General features: G+C 39.5%; 1 protein-coding gene across 19 annotated transcripts in view; it reads left to right on the top strand.

Annotated features, from left to right (window-relative positions):
* Positions 1-22,024, top strand: part of HIVEP2 (HIVEP zinc finger 2) — a 182,288-nt gene that overhangs the window by 84,017 nt on the left and 76,247 nt on the right. For all 19 annotated transcript variants that reach the window (XM_079780250.1, XM_079780253.1, XM_079780264.1 and 16 more), the window contains one exon: positions 18,848-18,958. The gene's annotated coding sequence lies outside the window, so the exon portion shown is untranslated. The remainder of the gene's footprint in view (positions 1-18,847; positions 18,959-22,024) is intronic.

Below are 22,024 nucleotides of genomic sequence, written 5' to 3'. Positions count from 1 at the left end.
CAGAAGGGATTGTTCGGACAATTACTGATTAGAGTTGTCTTCTTCTGAATAATGTAAACTGCTCTAGAACCGGATTGAAATAGAGTGACTCCCTTTGCACTGTATTCATGTACGGAAGACCAGGTTAGAAGACACAAGTCACAGAGGTTTCCCTCCACTTCCTGTGTGGGTTCAGCAGATCCGGGGAGCCCCTCTAGCCCTGAGCACTCCCTTGCAGGCCGTTTCTTTGTGCACCTGGAGATGTCACCCATTTAAGGACAAAAAGGAGCCTTAGACCTTGGAAACTGAGCAGTATAACCTAGATTGCATGGCTTACTGCACCTTCTGGTTGCCAAGCCCAGCATCTGGCCTGTGTGTAAGGATTTTCGCATCTCTGTTTTTCTGGGACCTTACGGTGATCTCTTTAATAAGTAAATTACTCACGCTTCTCTGTTGTGAAGCTTGTTTGCAGTGCTTGACCCGGCTGTGCTCCTGGGCTTAGCAGTGGCCCCATCCAGCTGACTGCCCACACCCATCCAAAAAAAGGCAGTCGTTACTGCTACTGATTTTCCTAGCACATTGGTCTTGTTAGAGTTATCAAATTGAGAGGCAAGTCAACTCCTTGCATCTTTTTGTTTCACCACAAATGTGCTGTATATCGAGTCTTCAGTCTCTAGTCTAGATGGTGGTAACATGAGTCAAAGGAGATTCTTTTCACTCCTTTCTCTGGGGGTGGTTTGGGGAGAATCCTGGAGATTACAGAGGAACAGTAGGTGGAACTGGGGGTGCATGAAGGTCTCCTGTTTTTAACCCCTGGCTGTGATAAAAAGTAAGGAGACAAGCTGTCAAATACCCTCAAATGACAGGTGTTTTAAGAAGAATCTGCTCTTGTTGAAATGAAACAAAACAACAAACAAACTCAGCAAACATGTCTCATCAGAAGGCTTCATATTTCAAACCCATATTAAAATCCTGGCCTTTCAGTTGGGAAAACATAGTCCTGGAAAGTTGTGATAAAGGTTGAAATGGCAAAAAATAAAAATAAAAAAATAAATGGATTTCTATTATTTTTTCACTTCTTGTATATGCCCCGTCCAAGGTGTGTTTTAATTTACTAGTATTTCCCTAGTCAGATTTTTAGAATCTTGAGGTCAGGAAATACAATCTTCTACTTCTCATACTTGGTAGAGCCTGAGTATATCTTTGACACTGTTACTTTTAAATGGCCACACTAAGCATGTGAACAGAACCACAGTACAGACATCTCAGGGGGAGACTCGAGAAAGCAAAGCCCATTCTCATGGTAGAACAATGAATGAAAACTCCCAGTAGGCTATGCAGTGTTGCTGAGTGGTTCCCTAGAACTAATTTGGGTCTCTACTAAATGGTTACAAATATGTAAAGTATTTTTGACAGCTATAGGCTCCTCAAATTTGTGTTGTTGTTGCCCTCCCATTTTGTTTTCATTTGTGATTTTTATTACAAAGACACAGTTAAAAACACACTGTACTGTTCCTCTGTCCTTCCTAATGAGAAGATGGTGCTTGGGAGGTGGTGGCTTTCTGCGCAGGAGGCTATGGCTGACAGACAAGGCCAGTATATATTGGTTAGGCCTTTCCTGTTGAGCACACATGGAGAGGGTTCCTTGATCTCTTACCTTCACCATTTCTAATGCAGCCTGGGGCTAAACGGGGACCTGCTCTGTCACATGAGGGGCCATTTTTACTTTTGTTCAAACAGGCCCCTCTTTGTGGGGCTGCTTAGGGTCTGGGTGGCTAGTCCCTGTGTGTTCACAGAGCCCTCACTGTAGAGGCTTTCAGAAGGTCGCTGATACCTCCTTCCTTTGGAGCAGCCCTCCTCATTATCATCTGGGAAGAAAACTGTCATGGTGGTGAGAATTGAAAGGGAGGTTGGAGATGACTCAGTCCAATTCTTTCTCTTTTTAGTTGAAGGAAGAGAGGGCCAGAAAGAGGTTGTGTTCCCTGCCCGGGTCATAGAACTATTTGCGGACTGTTTAGTAGCCCTGCTTGCATTCCTTTGCACGTATACAGCCCCGTTAGGCTTATTAAAGGGAGGCTTAAACAACACAGCTGCTGCTTATGGAAATGCTTAAGAAGCAGGATGTGGCATTGGTGGCAGGGTTTACATTCACATTAAGAGCTTGCACAACCCCCTGAATCACTACGATTCAGGTGATACCACGTACAAGCCATACCCTTGGCACCAGCCTTCCAAAGTTTAGCTCTCATGATTTAATTACTTTAATTAAAAAATAGATGTCAGACTTTCTCATTCTGAAGAATAGCCTTGATTGTTTGTGGAAAGTCTCCTAGTTGAGCGTCACCTTCACAATGGAGTTTGAGTGATGCAGTGGTCTGCGGGATCTGTGTTATATGCACTTGCTTAAACCCATCATGAGAACAGTAACATGAAACAAAACGTTGCCTCAGCACAGTTACAGTGTTGGAGCGTTTCCCAACTTGGTGATATTGGCATTTGAGGCTGAGTAATTCTTTGTTGGGGTAAAGGGGCACTGTCCTGTGCATTGTGGGATATTGACTGGCATCCATGGTCTCTACCCAGTAGAAGAAAATGCCATCTCCTCCCCCACTCCCTACTCCTGACAACTAAAAATAACACCAGATGTTGCCCAGTATCTATTGGAAGAACAAAATCACCCTGGTCAAGAACCTGAAGCCAGATTTTCATTAATAACACAAAACTTGACTTTAAGAAGCCAGAGTAAGAGAGTAGAATTGGGAGGGTCCAATTACGAAATAATGAACATTTCTGGTCAGTGACAGGGTGGACAGCAACCCAAACCAGGGGATTTCCCCTGCTGGCTTGTGGCAGGAATTCCCTTTCTCTTCCTCTTGCCCTCAACATTAGTACACTCCCTTTTCATGACCTAGCTTCTGATTCACTTATTTTCTCTGCTCTTTTTCCCCCACATTTCTGCTATTGCTACCAGTGACTGGGCCACCACTGCTGCCTTTGCAAAAGCCTAGGGCCACTGAGATTCTTTTTGCTGATCCGTGCCCAGCACTCTGGCCCAGGATCATGTGTCTTGCTATCCTTAATTATTAACGTCTTAGAGTTCTGCCTAGGCTTTTATGGCCCCTGCAGGAAAAGGTGAGGGACCGTTTCATATCCTTCTGACTCAAGTCCTCAGTGTGACTATTTTTCCTAATGGAAGCTATGCCATGTAAAGCGACTAGGCTCTGGAGTACTTGTTACTTTGCCTTTGACTAACCTGGCATGACACTCACTATTTGTGACTCTGGTTCTAGAGGGACATGTTCCAAATTTCAAATAGTAGACTTAGCAACCTGACTTACCCGTATTTTCCGGTGTATAAGACGACTTTTTAACCCAGGAAAATCTCACAAGTCGGGGGTCTTATACGCCAGAAAATATGGTATTTGGGTTTTAAGCAATCTGATATACATTGTCAGAGATTTTTCTAACCTACCGTATTTTCCAGCGTATAAGACCCCCGACTTTTGAGAAGATTTTCCTGGGTTAAAAAGTCATCTTATAAGCCGGAAAGTACGGTAAATTTTAAGGAGGAACCTCTTTGGCTAGCTGGAGGATGAGCTGTAATAGTCCAGCTTGTACCTGTTCCAAGTGAGTTCTTTACCAAACCACAAGGAGGCCCTCAGGTAGGCAGCTTAGACCCCTCTTTCCATTGGACTGCACCCACCCACCCTAAGTCCCAGACCTGGAGGGCAGACAGGCACAACCAGCTATGGGAAAAATAGGACTTTGGCAGTCTCCTTGGATTCCATTTAGATGAGCTCTTCTGTATAATCTTTGCCAAATGTACTCAGTCTGCAAAAAGGAAAACAAGAATACCTTCACCTGTAGATTGAGATACCACTGAGGGAAATCAATAAGAAAACACCTGCCATCTTAGCATGTTCTAGAAAGAGGAAGAGAAAAGATATATGTTGTAAGAGGATGCAGTTAAACTAAGGGGAGTTTAGGTTAAAGAAAAGATAAGAACAAAAACACTGTACTCTTTGTTTCTACATCAGATAATAAACATTTACATCAAATTTGTCACAGATAGGAATGTTTATCATTTTAGACTGGAAATATACAATGGAAAGGACTGCTCCACCAAGATGTGAAAGGGTCTTCCAATTCCGATAATTCTGTTTTTCATCTTTCCCTCTAAATTTATCAGGTTGCACAAATTGACATGTGAGACTGACAGATAAATCTGTGCAAGCTAGAATATGCGAATGATGACCAGTGACTTCTTTTGGGAAGTTTCTAGGACATACATACCGATGATTTTCAAATTGGACTCAGGGTGCCCTGGAACATCTAGCAGTTTTGAAAGAAAGTAAAATTATGGTGGAGTTAACATGTGTCTCTTTAAATGACCTCTGAATTTGAGGCTTCAGATCATGACAGGAGGGATGCTTAGCTTCCAAACTTAAAATCATGTACCTTTACAATGTTGCCTTTCTCAAATACTATTACATAGCTTTCTGATTAGATAGTATGCCTTTTATTAAGGGGTCTATACAATAATAATCTGTTTTCAACATTTGTCCTTCATTAGACCCTATGTTCTATGGGGACCAGAACCATGGCTTTGGGAATACACAGTAGTTGTTTGCTGAATGAATAATTGAATAAATGAGAGAGAAAAACAGTTCACCATGAACACTGGATAAGAAAAGCATAATGCTCTTTAGATAAAAAAAAAAAGACATTTCCCAATAATGAAGGTAAAACAAAATTTAGAGAAATATCATGTTGCGATTTTTGTGTGAAATGTATGACTTTTATTTAAGGACAAAGAAATATTGTATTTTCTACAGAAGGAAAGCATGGCATGCCCTCCAAAATTAATCTAGTGGAACATGGAAATATAAAGTCCTCCAAACCCATCAATTTTAGTCTTACTTTATCGTAGTAAACACTTTTCAGTGCCAAAGTAAATTAGGACAATGATCTGGGTAAAAGCATATTCTTGGACGGTTTGAGAGAGATTTTGATTTGGCTGCAAGAGTTAGAGCAATGACCCTCATTTCTAAGTGGGAAAGCATTCCATCACTGTTGTATACAGACCTGGTTGACCCACCTGCAACTCTGTCACCATGTGGTTCAGCCATACCAGCATAGACAGTGAGTCATCAGGGATGGTTCAATATATTAAACTTCCTTTGGTTTGGCACTGGTGGTCCATTTGCCAGATTGAAATCATGAGTGGAACTGAAAATTGAGTGCATGCAACTACCAGGTTCTTGGACTTCTTCAACCCAAGGATCTTTTATTTTTTAAAAAATATATTTTATTGATTTTTTTACAGAGAGGAAGAGAGAGAGACAGAGAGCTAGAAACATCGATGAGAGAGAAACATTGATCAGCTGCCTCCTGCACACCCCCTACTGGGGATGTGCCCGCAACCAAGGTACATGCCCCCGACCGGAATCAAACCTGGGACCCTTCAGTCCGCAGGCCGACGCTCTATCCACTGAGCCAAACAGGTTTCGGCCCAAGGATCTTTTTATGTTGCTGCTATGTACATGTTTTCAAGAGCATTGGTTTAGACTCAAACTCACTGGATTAAAAAAACAACAAACACATTTTCAGCCCTGTCAGGCCATGGTCACGTTCGTTCCTTAAACTCTTGTGGCTTTAAGCCCTCTATAAGGGTGGTAGTAATAGTACCTGCCTCATAAAACATTTAATGAGAAAATACACATAAATCACTTAGCACGTTGCTGGAACTCAAGGACTCAGTCACTGTTGAATATATTTATAATTTTCTTGATGATTGTTCCAAACTCCACTAATAGTTCCAGATCTTTCATTTTCTTTCTTGTTTTCAGTGGTAGACCCAAACTTTTAAGTTTCTTTTTTTATGGCAATCAGAGTAGTCAAAACAAAGTCAATGCTGCCAAAACTATCTGCTGTGTCTTATAATGAAAGTAGATAATGCTTGGTGTATATGTGTGTGTCTACATATGAAAGAGCCACAACCCTAAGTCTTGCCAGACTTAGGGCAGGTGGACACCCTCTTGGCTAGGAGCCAAATCCTATCACCAAGACTTATTTATTTCAGGCCTGATAAAGATGCTTCTACTTGCTGATTATGCCCCCCGCCCCCCTCCCCCCATCTCTTATTTAAAACATAAAGACCAAAAGGAATTGGAAAACTTATCAATTTGTAAAAGAAGTAAGAAAGTGCTTCTATTGTTTTTTATATTTCTCAGAAACTGAGTTCCTAAGTAATCTTCTAACTTCTAAAGAAGCATTTTTTTTCCCACTGAATTTTTCATCACAGGAATAAAACTGGGTTTTCAGTAATAATCATATGATACAAATTGTCACACTGTAAAACTAATGTTTTTCACTTGGTCTAATTTCATGTTTACTCTTCTCAATTCAAGTATTTCCTTGTTGTGTTGTCACGTTCAGGGTGAGAACCACTGCTGGGCATGACCCCAGCCCGAGCAGGATGAATCAGTCATTAGGGCTGAGAGTGTGAGAAGTTAGTGGGTTCTTTGAGGGTGCCTCTTCAGAAGGTCTCCTGGTGTACGTACTCACTTGTAACGTGTTTGCCAGGTCCAGGCTGAATAAAATGTTTTCAACTTTCTGGAACTGGGTGGTTTGTTCAGCCTCTTTGTCACAAGCAGTGTCATCATACAGATTTTAAGTTTGGTTTTGATATTTCCCAATGGAAGCTCTTATTATTGCATTGATTTAACATCTTTGTTAAAATAAGGGTTTAAATGGATGAACTGGAAAGCTTGGTTCACCTTGAAAATTCTCTGACCAATGTTTACCTTTGCCTTTTAGGGTTTTACTTTTTAAGATTTTTTTCCAGTTTTGTGTGATTGCTTTCTGATCCCTTTTGGATTTCCCAATATTAGTGATTGTTGAGAATTTGAAATTACAGGGTAGGTCAAAAGTAGATCTACAGTTGTGGGTACATGAAAACAGTTTATTATTGTATTATTATTTATTAATTATTGCATTATTTTCTATAGGCACAACTATAAACTTTCCTTTGCCTCACCCTGCATTCTTTAAAACAGTAAAGTGAAATATTAACACGGCTAAATAATTATGCCTCTCTGCTGTGGCCAAAATTTAATTCAGTAAAATCTTGTTCCATCATTTCTTTTCAGTGCCCTGGCTATTAAATATCTATCAGCTTGAAAAATTAAACATGCTCAAATATCTTCCATTTTGAAAGTAAATACACTCAAACTAATAATCCTAGTAGCTGTTCCAGCTCCTGCATGACCTATCTCGGCTGCATCACAGTTTTGACCACCTGCTTAAGAAAGGAAGACCAGTAGACTTTATGATGCTGAGGCCTGGTACCCCACCTCTCATCTCAGCCCCTTGTCATACTCCTCTGGCTTCGTAGTTTTCCCCAAAGTGCAGTCCTAAGTTAGGCCTTTTCCTCCTGTAACTTCCCAAACTGTTTACACAGACCCATTGCTTTAAGTATCACCGTAGATGCTGATAACGACAATGGATTTTCAGCTCACATATTCCTGGATGGTTCTATAGCTATATGTCCAGCTGTCTGCATGGACATTTCTACCTGAATGTTTCTAAGGTACCGTAAGCCTAGTTCATTCTAAAACCGAACATACTATATTTCCTTTCAAAGTCGGTTTTCCCCTTGTCTGCCTGACAAGCTTCTGCAGATTATTCCAGACCCATTTCAAGTGTCTCCACTCTCAGCCCTTCCTTCATACCAACCCCTCGCTCTTCTACGGGGCCTACTGTAATGTGTACTATAGCACTTTCGATCCAACCTGCAAGCCAGGTATTCACTGAGACCAGAATCACATATGTGTCTTTCTGATGCAGCCATATTGAAGATTAAGTTTCCGGCACTATGACGCTGGACTATCGCAGATTATATTATGTAACTGTTTCCCTTTGGCATGATAGGTGCATAATAGGTGCTTAGTAAGTGATTGTTGGATGTTAATGGCAAATGATAGATATAGAGAAAGGAAGCAGCATTTTTATTTCATCAGGCAGAAAAGTTTGTAAGTGGTGAGATATTAAAAGGATCTATTTTATAGTTTTATAAAAAATGAAACCATCGGCCTTATTGATTAGATGTGGCCCCTAGGATGTCAGGAGGGAAGAGAAACCTCTGTGTCCTTCCTAGATGCATAGTTGCCCTGGTGCTTGCAGTGGTTTGAGTGGAGACCCATTCATGGAATCGTGGCAGCAGGTGCACTTTTTTGAATGACTTTTCCAGCCGTTATAATAAGTATCCGATGGACAGAAGACAGCTGAACTATCTGCTTGGGAGAATATTTAGGTGCAATTATTCTTAGATACACTTTCCCCCCATTTAATCTACATTCCCAAATGGGGCTATGAGGGTCAGGATAAGAGGATAATATGTATGCTTCCATTAACGTAGGCAGAAAGTAGTGAAAAAAAGTAATGATTTCATTTCTAGAGGTGATTACCCCGCTCTACCCTTCCCCCCACCCATGTAAGATTGCATGCCTGGTGTGCTAGTCATACCCATTTAGTATTATCTCTAAATTCACTAATATTAAGTTCATCCTTGGGTGCCATTAGCTTCATCACATTTCATTGAGGAACATTAGCAAAAGTTTGTTATTGGAATCCTTATGTTGTTGAGGTGAATTTTTAGCAGGTATGTAGTTACCATGGGCTAATCCATGTTAATTTTTTAATAAGAAGTCTTAGCAAGGAAGACGATTCATCTTCGACCCTCCCATATTGAAGATTAAGTTTCCCACACTATAACGCTGGACTATCGCAGATTATATTATGTAACTGTTTCCCTTTGGCATGCCTGAAAACAGCAAACATGTTTCCAGAGATCAGCTCACATGGAAGAAAATTTTAAATATGTGAATAAAAATTTCATTTTGCTTTTTCAAAGCCAACTTCACGTAGATTTGTTGTTTTGATCTATTTTGTAGTCTTATACTGGTTTGGTAGACTGTATGAGGAACCACATACAAGCATCCTGTTTTCATAATATCCAGCACAAATCCCAGTGCAATTATTTCAGAAGTAGCTAAGTTTCTTCCTATAGAAGCAGGTTTTTTAAAATTTCCATTATTTAATGTTTCTCTTCAAATTTTTAGAATTATGACTAAAACAAAATTGATTTGTATCCTCAGGCCTAATGTCCTGCTAAGTGTTAATTGTGCAGGGTTTTTATAAAGAGTTTAAAGATAACTGAAGAAAATGTAGGGCCTGACCCTCTACCATTGAAATAGTGTCGGTTTTAAATTGAAAATATTTGTAAATCTCTTTTAGTATATATATATATATATATTTTTTTTTGCTTCATTTCATGGTTTCATCTTTTTGAAACTGTAGGATTCTTTTAACTTTTGGCTTAGGTTAAAATAAGTGAAGTTGAATAGAAAAGAGATTTTTACAGGGTTGTAATATGGCTTTAGGACTGGTAAAAGAGCCAGACGGATGATTCAGAGGCTGAAAATAGCTCTCCATTTTATGCAATCAAGTAAAGCTCTGTACCTTGGCCTTCCCCACACAGGATTAGCTGAGAGTTGGAAGTCATTCCACCCCCGGCATGCCACCACGGATGACACGCTGGGCTTAGGACAAACCGGTGCCTAAATGGAGCACGTGTTGCTAGAAGGATAACCCTGATGCACAGGGTGGATTAGAGTTGAGTGACCTCAACTCATATTCATTTCCTCTAAAAGGAAAACTCAACAAGGCTCTCCCTGTTCCACCAGCGAGCGTTTACGTAGCCTGGGTTCTCACAATGGCACCCAGTCACCTCCAGTGGCCCAAGTGCCCCGTTTCCCTTTGATGCTTGCTTCCCTGAAAGGCCTTGGGGACACTGGCAGCATTTATCCTGGGCCTTAGGTATCTCATTTTAAGACCATGGAAGGGAGAGTGATTGATTTTTCTTTTACTCTCTTACAGATTTCTTTCCCTTTGTTTTCTGTATGTTTTTATGCAAAACGCTGTAGAATTAAATGAGGAGGCTAGAAGATGATTCCTGAACTCCCTCCATTTCTGTCGAGCAAGTGGGGAAGCTTTTCTGGGTAGAACCTCTTAGGGAGGTCTGAGAGCTGAGTCATCAGGGTGAGTGAGAGTTTGATGCCTCTCTTAAATTCCTGTTCCCCGAAATGTGACTGTGCACTGTGCGCTGTCAAATAAGTAAAACTGTCAGGTTATAATGAATGGGCGATGCTTCTCCAATTAAACAGAATTGATGAGAAATATCTGGGAGGATATTAGCAATGGAAAGGCGATGTTTGCATTTAAATGATCTTAATTACTCCTTCGACTTAATGCCCTATTAAGATGAACCGGAGAATATAACGTCTGGCTTAGCTCTATTGTCTTAGACAGTGGGGGTGAGCTGAAAGGACCAGAGGGCGTTCATGTGCATTGTGGTGTCTGCTTTTGCAGACAGAAGGTTTGGGAATGTATATTCTTTTTTCCCCCCTTTTTCTTTTTCTTTTCTTTTTTTTTTTTCCTTCAAAGGAAATTAAATCAGAGCCCTGACAGGAGAGGGTAAAATCTCTAGCAGACCTCCCCAGTGCTTGGAATTTACAGACTCTTCCTTGTCCCAGTTTGCTATTGTCCTGAGGCAACACACTCCCCTGCTGCTCTTTGCGTCTTTGGCAGTTCGCCAGCCTCCCAGGGCCTCCGGCTTTGATGTGAGGAGCAGGCTGTCCTCGGGGCCGGCTGTTGTTGCCCTGGCCTGGGCTTTACTCTCCAGAATGCCAGGAGGGATGTCCTGTCTCGCACTATACATTTCAAGGGCCCCAGTCACCCTCAGAGGTTTCTAACGCTCCTCCGTGGCCCAGGCAGCCCGCCTTGGTGTTGGCCACAAGTGGCTGCCCCAGCTGCTCAGCTTGCTTTGCTGGCTTTCCGGGCCTGTCCTCCAAGGGGAGGTCCTCGCCCCCTGCGGGGAGACAGCAGCCCTGCCAGGTCAGCTGTCAGTCTGCAGGGCCTCCTTGGCAGGGCTCAGGGGAACCGACCCAGCGGGTTAAACAGCTTCCTCTGGGGACATTGCATCGACCTTCATTTGATCTGAGCCTGGCAGTCTGGTTAGTGAGGAGAATAATTCTGGCTTGGGGAATCTTTCTTAACTGAACCTCTTTCCACCATGGTTCCAGGCTTGCAGTTAGATGTCTGAGCCTTTGCAAATCTAACTCTTACAACTTCTGGTAATTTCTGTTGGCAATTCTAAAAGCAGGTGAACATGAACACAGGGGATTGTAATGAGAGATACTGGGGAAGAAAGAAATGGGACTGTGCTTTATAACTAACCAAAAGTGAGACCTTGCCAGAGAGGTGGGGGCGGGAGAGAGTTTCTTGTGATGAGCTGTCTTCAGAAGGGCCAATTTGATTCAGTTTGCCTGGGCAGACTGAAAGCAGACCATATCTTGTTTTGTTTAGAGTCATAGTACCTTGCACTGTATCTTAATAGGCTTAATAATAACATATCCCACAGAGGAGGAGTTTATTACAGCAAAATCCAATCACCAACCATTCTTTATTTATTTGTATTAAATTTTATAATGTCCAAAGTTGTTTTGTTTGTTTGTTAGATTCTGTAAGTAAAGTTTCTAATGAGAACACGTTACACTTTTTGGCAGCTAGCATGAAAACGACTATTAGCTCTTTTTTTGCAGTAGATTGGAGAGGGCAGCCTGCAGGATCCCGTGACCTCGTTAGGGGAGGACTCCTGAAAGGCTTCAGAATAGAAAGGGGAAGAGATTTGTAGAAGACAAACTTGAGGGTCTTTTTAGGGCATGCCTATTTGCATTCTGTTTAGTGCTTTGCAGCCATTCATGAGTAACACTTTAGCATCCTCATATGAGTATCTTTTTCTTGTCATTAATGAGTCGTTGCTGTGTGTCGTGTGTGTATTATATTAATGGTAGATAACTTCATTGGTCCATCCTGAATCTAGGGCCTTATTTAGCACAGCTTTAGTGCAGGTATCTTATAATGTCCAAGTTTATATGCTTTGAAATAGCAGAGGTTTGCCATAATCCATTGCTTTAATTCTGTCTTCCAGCAAACACTGGGGATTTCTGTAGGATAGGAGCATGGAAGGGACAGTAGCTGATAGTCCTGGCACTTAGATTCACAGGAAAGGTAGTATTTGCAAGAATTCCTCCCATCATTTCTTACTGCTTACACTAGGGTGTGAAGTTGGTAGTTCTGATGATGAAACTGGAACTCAGGGAGATTGTCCACCTGACCTAAGAATGCTAAAATGTGCCATTTCTTTTCCAAATGTGACCCTCCCCTCCTGCAGCTTATAGGTTCTGTCACATACCTATAATTTTCTTCAGTAAAAGAAGTTTGGAGATTGCATTTTCATATTTATATTGACCTTTGCAATCTTCTGTTTTATGTCTGTTGAATCCATTGGGCAATATATTGTGGATTGACAGGAAAAATTAAAGAGATTTAAAAAATCTAAGGCATCATTCATTAATAATTTCATTCTGTTTCTGGGTGTGGTTTTCTTCCCATTGTTAGCCAGTGTGGGAGGAAAAGGAAGAATAATGTTGGAGCCCACGGTGTTGTGTGGGTATGTGCAATCCAAAAAATATCTTATAGGAGAAAAAATGTTATTATAAAATTAAAATATTAAATAACAGAAGATTATTAATTCTATTGTAGTCAAAATTTGTAGTCCAATGCTATTAAAATTGTTAGTCATTAAAGACATATGTTAATAAAAGGCATACATATGTGTAAATATATATACAAAAGTGGTAATTCTCTGCTACCAGGCTTACACCTAAAATGTCATTAAGAAGGCTATTGTTGTCTGGTGGGCATGGCTCAGTGGTTGAGCATTGACCTATGAATCAGGAGGTCATGGGTCAATTCCCTGTCAGGGCACATGCCAGGGTTGCGAGCTCAATTCCCAGTGTGGGGCATGCAGGAGGCAGCCAATCAATAATTCTCTCTCATCATTGATGTTTCTATCTCTCTCTTCCTCTCCCTTCCTCTCTAAAATCAATAAAAATACATTTAAAAAAAAGAAGGCTGTAGTTGTTGCCAATGGAGAGAATTTGCATAAGTCGAAGGCAACAGCATTATAATTCCCAAACCCCTACACATTTTAAACTCAGTCGTAAGTTTCCTTCACCTGGTTAAAAGTGAATTCTGGTTAAAGTTTTCGAATGATAATATCTACAACCACAGAGCAAGTTCACTGTAGTTTTTGCCCATTGGAACTCTAGGCACTCCCTTCTAGAATTCCTTTTTTGGTCTGCTGCTCTTTTTCTGTCCACATCCCCCACAGCCTGGGGCCTGATGAGTTTGACCTGCCTATGAAGTCATTTGCCACTATTCTAGCCCCTACTGAGCTCTTCCTGTTCTCAATTTTCATTTTACTTAGAATCATTACCAAACAGCTTAGCATTTGGCACTTACGTTTTTAAAGTAATTTTTATGTGTTGGCTCAGGGCTTATGTTATTATGCATTTTATTATCTCCATAGCAACTAGCACTGTGTTAGGTACCTTGCAAAAGCCGTCATTGGTTGATTGTTTCTGTTGTCTGGCTGTCAGTAAACCATTGTTACAGACTAGAGCCGTGCTTCTCAGGATGTGGACTCCAGACCCCTGCATCAGCATCACCTGGAAGATCTAGCAGCCTGGCCCCCATCCAGACATGCAGAATCGCAATCATCATGTTAACGAGCTCCTAGGATGACTCACATGCAAAGTTTTCATAGCCCTGTTGAGGAAGGTCTCTTTTCCTGGGCAGGGTGGAGACCCCATGAACCTTCAGCTTCCTTTTTGTGCCAGTGTTGTACTGTAGTGATGTAAGGATCTGGTTGTAACATACTGAGCCTGCCACTTCCACTGTGACAGTGAGGTTGTAAATTTAGTCCTAACATAAAAAAGGTAAGAAAAGATTTAAAAGTGGCCAGAGGGCCCCATTAAATCATCAGGACTGTATTTGTATTCTGATTCAAAACAACCTCCAGATCCAAATCATTAAAAGCACCCCTCTAAATGGCCTCTTTTAAAATTCTCAAACCGAGAAGCAAAAAGTATGATTTCCTTTTCCTTAGTTACTTTTTTTTTTTTTTCACTTGAAATGTTTACACCCACTCAACTTGCTATTTTGAACTCTGGGAAAGAAAATTTGTGGGCATCTTGCAGTTTTTCAGGAAACGAGGCTTAGATTCCGTACTTGCCACATTTTCTCTGTGTTTCTTTCTTCGGGAAGGTGGAGAAGCACATCACTCATGCTTTCACTCCGCTTGGCACACAGTGTGACTTTCACAGTGTGGATGGAAAACAGCTCCTGTCCTTATTTGCCCAACTTCACACAGATATTCCTGCTTTTTTCCCTCCATTTCTTCTATTTGTCCTTTCTTTCCCTTTCATCCGAGTGCCTGGAATTCTTCAGGTCAGCATAGGTTTTGTAAAAGATTCCTTGAGAGTACTTAGGTTTGTTAAATCAGGAAGATCATGGATGCAATTAGCATGTGCAACAATATGTAGACTATTCTCAGTCAAATTTTAGCTTACATTTTAAGTCATTTACATTTCTCTGTTAGTATTTCTGTTTCTTTGAATCCAAACCTATTTCGTAGGTAACAGAAATAAGAGACACTGGTTGGGATGGAAGGACAGGGGAAGGATATTAGGTAACCTCAGCCATTCAGCTATGTTTTAAATGAACTCAGAGCTTTGTCGTGTAAATATACTAAGAAAATATATCGGTTACATGGAATATTATTTCGTGGCTGTGTCATTTACATGCAGTTTCATCTTACTTTTGTTGAGGTAATTAAAATGTTTTATTTTAGACTAGAAGCCCGATGCACAAAGATTCGTGCAAGAATGGGCCTTCCTTCCCCTGGCTGCCAGCACCGCCTATGCTCCGGCTGGAGCCGCCTTTTCGCTCCGGCCCAGAGCCACCTTTCCGCCTTCCCACGCTGCCCAGAGGCCTGGAGTGGCTGGGGCAGTGCGGAATGCCTGCGTTGTCGCCATGGCGATGCAAGCGTCCCACCCCATCCCCAGCAGCTCGGCACCTGTGTATGCAAATTAACATGCCATCTTTGTTGGGTTAATTTGCATACTCACTCCTGATTGGCTGGTGGGTGTCGCGAAGGTACAGTCAATTTGCATCTTACTCTTTTATTAGTGTAGATAGGACTTGTCTTCTGGTTCATGGGTGTTCCCCCACACGTTACAATAGCACCTGGGGCTGAAGTGCTCCCAGAGCATCCTGGTCAACTCAGGAAGCATGGTCCCTGTATACTGCATGGGGGGGCACCACTCAGCTAGAGAAAGTTACTCCACTCTGTCACTGTAGGTACTCCTGATTTATTATACACAAATAACTGAAATAGATCGATTGGTGACCACACAATCAAATATTACCTAATGATAAAGTACTCCATTGTTTACACCATGTAACTGACTGAAATACAAAGTTCACACGTGTTTAGATTTTCTGATGGAACTCAGATACCACTGACTGAGGTGGAGCTTGTTTCATTTTGTTTTCGTAGTGTGGTGAGACAGGCAATAAAAATAAATCAAAGGTAAGGAGGTTTAGACTCAGCTGCTTTCATCAGGTTATAAAATTATTTTATGTGTTGCACTGCAGTGTCGTGTAGAAATTGAAGAGAACCCATGATCATATCTCAGGTGTCCTGTTCGCTCCTGAAGAAATAGGCATTTCTGAATAATGTTGCATTGTGGTTTGTACACATGAGGCTTACCTGTTCAACAGGCCACAGATCTGTATCTTCTGTGCTAATTAGCAGCAGTCATGTAACGGAATCCTCTGAACAGGTGACTAATATATTTTGTATTACTGCTTTTGAAGTGGGATATGAGGCGCCACATCAACATTGACAAATTCCTAGGTAATTTGAAATCACTGACCACTCAGAAAACCATAGTTAGATTGAAATGAGCATATTTGTTGTATTATAGGTGAGCAGCCTTTTAAAATACTGGCTTAATGACTGGCTATGCTCAAGTAACTTAAGTCCTCATTTGAGGCAAGAACTACATTGTTTAAGAAAATAGTACTTAACATAAGAAATTAAAAAGGACAGAATGGTAGATCTAGACTGTTGTACAGGTCAATTTCATATTATACATTGAAAAATTAGTGAGAAAGGAATCTTTTTAAAAAATTTATTTTCATTATAGTTGACATGCATTATATTAGTTTCAAGTGTACAACATAGTGATTATACATTTGTATACCTTACAGAGTCTAGTACTCATCTGGCACTGTACATAGTTATTACAATGTAAGAGGCCCAGTGTACGAAGTTTGTGCACTCGGGGCGGCGGGGGAGGAGTGTCCCTCAGCCCGGCCTGTGCCCTCTCACAGTCCGGGAGCCCTCGGAGGATGTCCAACTGCTGGCTTAGGCCATGGGGAGCGGGCCTAAGCCAGTAGTCGGACATCCTTAGCACTAACGCGGAGATGGGAGAGGCTCCCACCACTGCCGCTGTGCTCACCAGCTGTGGACCTGGCTTCTGGCTGAGTGGCGCTTCCCTTGTGGGAGTGCACTGACTACCAGGGTGCAGCTCCTGCATTGAGCATCTGCCCCCTGGTGGTCAGTGCATGTCATAATGACCGGTCGTTCTGCCATTGGGTCGATTTGCATGTTAGCCTTTTATTATATAGGATTATTGAGTATGTTCCCTGTGCTATACTTGATATCCCTATGACTACTTTTATAACTGGAAGTTTGTACTTCTTAATCCCTTTCACCTTTTTTTGCCCATCCTCCTATCTACCTTCCCATCTGGCAACCATCAGTTCATTCTCTTTATCTATGAATTTGTTTCTGTTTTGTTTGCTCATTATTTATTTTGTTTTTTAGATTCCACATATAAGTGAAATCATATAATATTTGTCTGACTTATTTCATTTAGCATAATACCCTCAAGTTTCATCCATTTGTAAATGGCAAGATTTCATTCTTCTTTATGGCTGAGTAATATTCCATTATGTGTCAATGGACACCTAGTTTGCTTTCATGTCTTGGCTATTGTAAATTATGCTGCAGTGCACATTGGGATGCATATATCTTTTCAAATTAAAGTTTTAGATTTCTTCAGTTAAATACCCAGAAGTGGAATTTCAGGGTCATATGGTAGTTCTCTTTTTAATTTTTGAAGAACCTCCATATTGTTTTCCATAGTGGCTATACCAATTTACAGTCCCCCAACAATGCACAAGGGTTTACTTTAGTGAGAAAGGATTCTTAAGAATCTTCAAGTTCATTCCATACCATGAGAGGAAGCACCATTACTTTTTCTTGGAAAGAGACTTTGACCACGATAAGTTGTTAAACAGATGTACTAACACAAAACTATCATGGCAAGAATCCAGCAATGATATTATGAAAATAAATACCAAATATTATTTGAAGGAGGCTTGCTAATTCTTTCATGAAAGGGCTGGAAAAATAAATTATTTTCACAGCTCTAGATGTTCAAATGTGAAAAATGAGTGTATCATTTTGTATTATATTGCAACTCATTGTTTAGGTCCCTAGATCTGTTGAGACAGTGTAGTTTAAAATAACTAAGTCATTTGACATTTGTCTTGTCATATTTATGGCAAGAATTCTAGAATAATAATTAAGACTATTTATCTCTGGAATAAATACATCTTTTGAGACCGTATCCAAATGAGTTTCTTAGATAACTACTTCTTAAATAGCAATAAGACAGAAGTCCAGACATAGGTTGCCTAGGCAGTGGAAACCTAGTTCCCGGGACGACTCTGCATTTGGTCTTAGTATGTACAATTATTGCTGTTTGTCTTCATTGTCAGGAACATTTTTGTTTTGTGTTGTTGTTTTTTTAGCATGTCCTTCCAATAGTAGATAGGAAATCTATTTTAACCTTTTTTTTTTTTAAATGAGATAACTTTCAATTTTTTTAGCATGTGTAGAGGGATTTGGGGAGTGATAGTATGTGGCTAATTCCAAATTGTATAGTAAAACAATCATGTATTTATGGCGTTGGAGTAGGTTTTTGAACTTTCACTTTAATATAGTTGTATTTGATGTTCTGGGACTTTAAAACATACTAAGTTTGCCCTGGGGAAACCTGATTCAGGAGAGGCTGGAAGCTGTCCAGTTTTCTATTTCAATCTTCTGGTCAACCCTCCAGCATCCCATTTATTTTAGGCTCTCACCAGTTGAGCTACAGCTTGCTTTCTCTCAGACTTTCTTATGGAGCTAAGATGATAATTTAATATTTGGGCTTCTGAAAAAAGGTGTACTTACTAGTAAAACGAATAGAATTAACTGATATTATTTATAAACCACAAATAAGCTGCTTATGGATCTTTAATAAACTCTGTGAAAGACAGGGTGTAACATTTTAAGAATGATTTGGAAATTCATATTAGTGAGTTCTCTCCAAATGATCTGAGTATTGGTTTATATACCTTAAACAGCTTTAAGGAACTGCAACCTACACATTTTCATTGCATTAGCCAATTAATAAGATTCAATGAGTTGAATTCCAAAGCAGTCAGCTGCATCTTTCCCTTGTGTCTAATTTTACATATTCTAACTGACAGTATATAGTCATCATTCCCGTGTGCCAATCAGTCCTGAAAATAAACTCTTCTGCTCTCACACTCTGTTGTGCTATCTTATTGTTTTCTCTATGCTTGAACATTCATTTTTATCCCAACCTGGAAAATTTAATTTAGTTGGCAGATGCTTTTGTTGTTTTATAGCTTTAAGTAGCATGGTAACTTCGGAGAAGCTACAACAATTATCTTGGTTTGATTTCTGTGTTATTAATGTGTAGATCATATAATACAGCTCTGATTTAAACACTATTGTTTGTTGTTCTTTTCTCATTAGGTGGAGTCCTTGAATTTTTAAAAAGACGATAGTAATCAGATCTACTTGAAAAATTAAGTGAATTGACTTGGCTGGAACAATCTTTCCAATTATTTAACATCCAACAGCAGGGTAAGTTGAGTTAAGTGTTTTCTATGTGGTTTGATTTAAAAATTATTGGAAAGATCACTCAAGAAAAATACTAAGCTTTATGTAAAATTTTGTCAGTAATGATTTGAGGCCCTCAAACCCTGTAAAAGATGTCTGCCATGCTATCTAAATAAACATGTTTGTAAGTTTTTCTGTATTTCTGGAAATACCCTGATTCAAAGTATGAGAAGATTAGAAAATGTTGTTATTTATAGTTTGGAACCAGATTTTTAAATTTTCTTTATCAATGATTATTTGCTTGTAATCTTGAGGTAATGTGAGAATGTAAGATTTTTTCTTTTAGTGAGATATTTATGTGTAATTATACTGTATTGTATCAGAGTCAAACCTAAGGTAAAATGAATAAATCAGTTGCTCTTTTTCTTTTAAGTCATTATCATTTTACAGAAATCTTGGTTTCTGTGATAAGATTAAATACCTTAAGAACTTAATTCAACTTCCTGGTTGCACAGTTTCTGCAGAAAATTCACGAGGTAGAAACTCTAAGCCAGGAGGAGTTTAGGCTTTTAGCAAATTATTGGTGTTGCCAAGACAGAATTCAGTGGGAACAGGACTTTGGCTACTGTTAAAATGTCAGTATAGTAAAACCTGCTCTGTCAAACAGATTTTTGGCACCAGAAGTCTAAATGATACTGATTTTAAGGTTGGTAAATTTTTTTTTTAAGCCCAGGCAAACTCATGTTTTAATTAACCCTTTACAGAGTAATAGAAAATTTGGGGGAAAAAATGTATTTCTAAGAAAGTCTAAAGTCACAGGATTTGAGCTTCTGAAATATTAAATTTTATTCATATTTATAAACTGTGCAGCTTGTTATTCAATTTTCCTCTGAATAAACTGGAGCTATTCTAAAACCTGATGAAATATAATGAATAGGAGAGGCAAGTGTCTAATCATGTGGGGAGCAGACTTTGCAACCAAACTAATAGTGTCTGCTTTACCTGTGGACATATTAAGACATTTGAGGTCAGGTGGTTTTTCAGGGAGAGGGTTGCATTGTTTGTACAATGCCAACAACTGCCTTTGCGTTGTCTAAAATAATCTCCCCTGAAGCTATTGCCCTGGAAATTGATTTATTAGTGTAGCCTCTGAGCATTCAGTGAGTGTAGAAATATCAAGTGTGGAAATCCCAGTAACTTTTCATTTTTGCTTGTAAGGTTCACGACCCAAGATTCATTTGTGACCAATTATTTCCATTGTTATGGGCAAATGGTGCCATTCAGAAACATTTTTGGATAATTAAAGGGATATAAATCAGTTAGATGAAAAACCCATCAGGAAGAGAAATGTTAAAAAGAGTTTCAAAAGCAAAGGCTTAATTTCTTCAATAGCTATAATAGATGTTCAAAGATGAAAATTAATACTCTGAGCCACTAACTCCAATGTCTTTGTCTGCCACATCTAATTTTCTACCTACTCACAAGGTTGGCTTTACAATTATTCCCCAGTACCCTACAGTGGTACAGTTAAATTTTAGTTGGCAGGACCTAACCTAAGTTGTGTTTAAGAGACTGTGCTATTCATGCCTCCTAAGGATGGACATGGCCTGGACATTGAGTCCAGCTGGCCTTCTCTTTGCTTATTGCAATGTGAGTGGAAGCCTTTGGTTAAGTCAGTTCCTTGAGGTCACTGCGTTCTAAAATCATTATTTCTTTGAATTAAAGAAGGATGCTACTGAGTTCATAAGACTATGTGAGGATTAAACTCCTGGAAAGCAGTAGACACTCAGTAACTGGTAGTGATTATGATGATAGTGATTAATAGTGGTAATAGTCACACTCAAAACAATACTTATGTTTTATGAATCATGTGACTGTTTCTTTAGCCTATCATCGTGGGCATAGAGATGAGTATATTTTCTCAAACCAAGCACTTATTTTGGTAAGGAAACATTTTATGAAATTGGTAAGCTTTTTTCATGATGTATATACCTTGCACAATTAGCAACCCCTCAGGGACTTTATCTGTTTACCTGGCCTTGAGCATTAGCCCAAATGAGGATTTACTTTTTTAAATAATAAATTTTAAAAATTTGTCCAACTTTTTCCATTCCAAATTGGTACTAAATAGAAAACTGTTTGGAAGATGGAAAACCCTCACCATTAGAATGCTTTTTCTTTTGTGGTCCTTTTTTAAAGATTGCAAATACAAATTATTTTATTTATAAAGTAATGTGTCTTTTTATATCCTGCTATTTCCCTTCAAGTAGCCAGTACTTTGGACTTGCCTTGACCTTATTCACTTTAAGGTCATAGTAGTTGAACTGTGAACCTTTACCTACTAGTACATGCACAGATTTATATGCTCTCATTGCATTGGAGGTGACTGTTTAAGAATTATGGAAGTGTATTTTTTCTTTAAGCTGAGGAAAGGTAAGAAGGAAGGTGAAAACTGTTAACACTCACTGGGCATGTCCCACAGAGTCAGGTTCTTTGCTGTAGCTGCTTAATTGTTTAAAAGTAAGAATTATTCAATTGAGGAAATAAGTTTCAAAGCAGCAATTACTTTGCTGAGAATTACATAATTATGACAGTAATTTTTGGAGTCAGAGTTATTGAAATCTTACTTTAAATTAGGATATCTGAAATGTGTCATTCTACTTTCTGTGAAAATTATTGTATTTTGTGATTTCCCAGACTCATTATTCATCCATCTGTCTGTCTTCTGTTATGCCTTTATATGTTTTTGTTTTTTGGTGGGGGGAGTAATTACTTACACCAATATGGAAGATAATATAATCCTTTCTACTTGGACACATTTTAGCAGATTTCATAAAGAATTGATAAGGTTGCAAATAAGATCTGCTGTTTGCTCTCTATGATGTGATAGAACTTTTCCTGCTATTACATATAATTCAGAGTAAACCTAGCAAGCTTCAAGGTAGTTGTGACCTTCAAAATATTTTATTTTATATAGGATCATTTTTACAGCTTTCCAGATGCATATATTCTTCTGTTCAGGTCTTCTATGTTTTAAGGTAACTTAAGAGTGTTTCACTATTTCTGATTATTACTAAACCGATGTGGAAC

The sequence above is a fragment of the Cnephaeus nilssonii genome (genome assembly GCF_951640355.1).
Source record: "Cnephaeus nilssonii genome assembly, chromosome: 9".
NCBI lineage: Eukaryota > Metazoa > Chordata > Mammalia > Chiroptera > Vespertilionidae > Cnephaeus > Cnephaeus nilssonii.
The sequence above is the reverse complement of the archived record's forward strand: the minus strand, read 5'-3'. Positions and strand labels throughout refer to the sequence as shown.